The following is a 4,680-nucleotide window of genomic DNA, read 5'->3' as shown; positions in this document are numbered from 1 at the left end:
AAAGGTAGCATGTCTTTGTAGTGTGGGAGGAAACCGGAGTACCCGGAGTACCCGGAGAAAACCCACGCAAGCACATGAAGAACATGCAAACTCCATGCAGACAGTGTCCTGGTTAGGATTTGAACCAAGGACCCCAGTGCTGCAAGGCAAACCCCTAAGCCTCTGTGCTGCCCATATGCGGCCTCTGTGCTCTAAGGCCCGCCCCCGCTGAGCGAGGTATATCAGTTATGTCTACTCAAAACTCCTCCAGAAGAAATCCAAATTTATCCTAAACTACAATCTATATATATATAACACACCCAAAGAATAACACACACCTCCACAACATATACAAACTTATCCTAATCTACAATATATAACACTTCTGTAAAAAAACACACCCAAATAACTAGAAAGAAGGGTACAGTGGTCCTCAAATTAGCAACACAATGGAGCTAAATATTCTATTCACCCTTAGGTCTCATTCACACGGGGGGGGTTTGAATCCGTACCCCATGGGAGGTCTGTGTTTACCGGAATGGGGATGCAGAGGTGTTCCCAGCATCCTGTGTAGGCAGTCCCATTGCTGTCAACTGGGGTGCAGCGGTGGGTGTCGATGCACGGCCCCGGGGTGCGTCCGCGCAACTGCGCCCGCATGGATGTCCTTTTTGGGGTTAAAGCAGCCCCCTCACAGGGTACAGATCCATACACCCTGTGTGACTGAGGCCTTAGACTTCTCCATGAAGGACCTCACTGGCGGGTAGAGTTCTTATTTCTCCAGCAGAAAGTCTAAGAGAAAGTTGGAAAGACTCCCGCCTCTGAAGACAAAAAGAGTTCCAACCTCCCCTTATAGCCGGTCCAAAACATGCCTCAAAAACATAACGGTCTCCAACCTTTTCTCATAGCCAGTCCAACACACGCCTCATAAACATACCGGCCTCCAACCTCCCCTCATAGCCGGTCCAACACACGCCTCATATACATACCGGCCTCCAACCTCCCCTCATAGCCGGTCCAACACACGTCTCATATACATACCGGCCTCCAACCTCTTCTCATAGCGGGTCCAACACACGCCTCATTAACATACCGGCCTTCAACCATTTCTCATAGCCGGTCCAACACACGCGTCATAAACCTCTTCTCATAGCTGGTCCAACACACGTCTCATAAACATACCGGCCTCCAACCTCTTCTCATAGCCGGTCCAACACACGCCTCATAAACATACCGGCTTCCAACCCCTTCTCATAGCTGGTCCAACACATGCCTCATAAAAATACCGGCCTTCAACCTCCCCTCCAAGCCTGTCCAACACTCACCTCAGGCCTTAGACTTCTCCATGAAGGACCTTACTGGCGGGTAGAGTTCTTATTTCTCCAGCAGAGAAAGTCTAAAGGAAAGTTGGAAAGACTCCCGCCTCTGAAGACAAAAAGAGTTCCAACCTCCCCTTATAGCCGGTCCAAAACATGCCTCAAAAACATAAAGGCCTCCAACCTCCTTCTCATAGCCAGTCCAACACACGCCTCATATACATACCGGTCTCCAACCTCCCCTCATAGCCGGTCCAACACATGCCTCATATACATACCGGCCTCCAACCTCCCCTCATAGCCGGTCCAACACACGCCTCATATACATACCGACCTTCAACCTCCCCTCCAAGCCTGTCCAACACTCACCTCAAAAACATACCGGCCTCCAACCTCCCCTCATAGCCGATCCAACACACGTCTCATAAACATACCGGCCTCCAACCTCTTCTCATAGCCGGTCCAACACACGCCTCATAAACATACCGGCTTCCAACCCCTTCTCATAGCCGGTCCAACACACGCCTCATAAAAATACCGGCCTCCAACCTCCCCTCATAGCCGATCCAACACATGCCTCATAAACATTTTGGCCTCCAACCTCTTCTCATAGCGGGTCCAACACACGCCTCATCAACATACCGGCCTTCAACTATTTCTCAGAGACGGTCCAACACATGCCTCATAAACATACCGGCCTTCAACCATTTCTCATAGCCGGTCCAACACACGCCTCATAAACATACCGGTCTCCAACCTCTTCTCATAGCGGGTCCAACACACGCCTCAACCTCAAATCTTCTCATAGCCGGTCCAACACACGCCTCATAAAAATACCGGCCTCCAACCTCCCCTCATAGCCGATCCAACACATGCCTCATAAACATATTGGCCTCCAACCTCTTCTCATAGCGGGTCCAACACACGCCTCATCAACATACCGGCCTTCAACCATTTCTCATAGCCGGTCCAACACACGCCTCATAAACATACCGGCCTCCAACCTCTTCTCATAGCGGGTCCAACACACGCCTCAAAAACATACCAGCCTTCACCCATTTCTCATAGCCGGTCCAACACACGCGTCATAAACCTCTTCTCATAGCTGGTCCAACACACGTCTCATAAACATACCGGCCTCCAACCTCTTCTCATAGCCGGTCCAACACACGCCTCATAAACATACCGGCTTCCAACCCCTTCTCATAGCCGGTCCAACACATGCCTCATAGAAATACCGGCCTCCAACCTCCCCTCATAGCCGATCCAACACATGCTTCATAAACATACTGGCCTCCAACCTCTTCTCATAGCTGGTTCAACACACGCCTTATCAACATACCGGCCTTCAACCATTTCTCAGAGCCGGTCCAACACATGCCTCATAAACATACCGGCCTTCAACCATTTCTCATAGCCGGTCCAACACAGGCCTCATAAACATACCGGCCTCCAACCTCTTCTCATAGCGGGTCCAACACACGCCTCAAAAACATACCGGCCTTCAACCATTTCTCATAGCTGGTCCAACACACGCGTCATAAACCTCTTCTCATAGCTGGTCCAACACATGCCTCATGAACATACCAGTCTCCAACCGCCTCTTATAGCCCGTCCAACACACGCCTCATAAACATACCGGCCTCCAACCTCTTCTTATAACCGGTCCAACACACGCCTCATAAACATACCGGCCTCCAACCTCCCCATATAGCCGGTCCAACACATGCCTCAAAAACATACCTCCCCTCATAGCAGGTTTAACACATGCCTCAAAAACATACTGGGCTTCAACCTCCCCTCATAGCCGGTCCAACACACACCTCATAAACATACCGGCCTCCAACCTCCCCATATAGCCGGTCCAACACACACCTCAAAACATACTGGCCTCCAAACTTCACAACATAATCAATCACCTAATGTTGATCGACAATGCATCGATCAAACATAATCACCTGTAAAAAAGTGCCTGAGATGTTGGTGATAAACAAACTGCTAGGCCGGGGGGGGGGGAAAGAACCAAGTACTCCAAAAGCGGCCTCATATCTAGAGTTGTGAAGAGTGCAAATGTAGACATTAATGGCCAGATTCTCAGTGGAGATACGATGGCGTATCTCCAGATACGCCGTCGTATCTCTGCGTTGCAACGTCGTATCTATGCGCCTGGTTCTTAGAATCAGTTACGCATAGATATATGTTAGATCCGACAGGCGTAAGTCTCTTACGCCGTCGGATCGTAACTGCATATTTACGCTGGCCGCTAGGTGTCTCTTCCGTCGAATTCCGCGGCGAGTATGCAAATTAGCTAGATATGCGAATTCCTGAACGTACGCCCGGCCGACGCCGTTTACGTTAGGCTTTTCGCGGCGTATAGTTACCCCTGCTATATGGTGGCGTAAGTGCGGCGTAACAATGTTAAGTATGGCCATCGTTCCCGCGTAGAAATTTGAAAAAGTTACGTCGTTTGCGTAAGTCGTCCGTGAATGGGGCTGGACGTCATTTACGTTCACGTCGAAAACCAATGACGTCCTTGCGGCGTACTTCGGAGCAATGCACACTGGGAAATTCCACGGACGGCGCATGCGCCGTTCGGGAAAAACGTCAATCACGTCGGGTCACAGTACATTTACATAAAACACGCCCCCCTGATCCAAATTTGAATTAGGCGGGCTTACGCCGGGCCGATTTACGCTACGCCGCCGCAACTTACGGAGCAAGTGCTTTGAGAATACAGCACTTGCCCGTCTAAGTTGCGGAGGCGTAACGTAAATTGGGGACACCCCATTTTTTTTCGGGGGGGGGGGTATGTGCTTGAGTGAAACTTTATTTATTTTTACAAATATAAAGAAAAACGCTCTGGCAACAGCCCAAGCGGCAGCGCCAGGACAAACATTCTGGTTGCATGGCAACCTTGGGTATACCAAGCACTGATTTACAGCACCGCCGACTCAGGAAGCAGCACAGAATTGTCTGTCTAGGGGGAGGGGGAGAGTTAGATGGACTAGCAGATTTGGATGCACTAACAAATTGAACCCAAACACCCCTGTCAGTGGGTCCCATGACCAGCCCAGGACACCACGTGTTCAGCAGCTCCATCACTGCCTGGAAAGGGGTGTGGCCGCGCAGCGGATAGGACTGCAGGGCTTATGTGGGCGTGTCATCGCTCAACTGATAGCCAGGAGATACCGGTGCGCACGCTGATGACGTCACGGAAATCCCTCTCTCGGCTGACGCCTCTCTAGTAACAGTAACCCAATGCCATCGTTCTGTCGGGGCAATCATTTGCATTCTCCCTCCTGATTGGCCCAATGTGACAGCTGGTTCCTTCTCGGCGGGGTGACGCTCTGCGTTGGTGGGCGATGTCTAATTCCCGGGCAGTGATTGG

This window comes from Rana temporaria, chromosome 8 (genome assembly GCF_905171775.1).
Source record: "Rana temporaria chromosome 8, aRanTem1.1, whole genome shotgun sequence".
In the NCBI taxonomy this organism is placed as follows: Eukaryota; Metazoa; Chordata; class Amphibia; order Anura; family Ranidae; genus Rana; species Rana temporaria.
The sequence above is the reverse complement of the archived record's forward strand: the minus strand, read 5'-3'. Positions refer to the sequence as shown.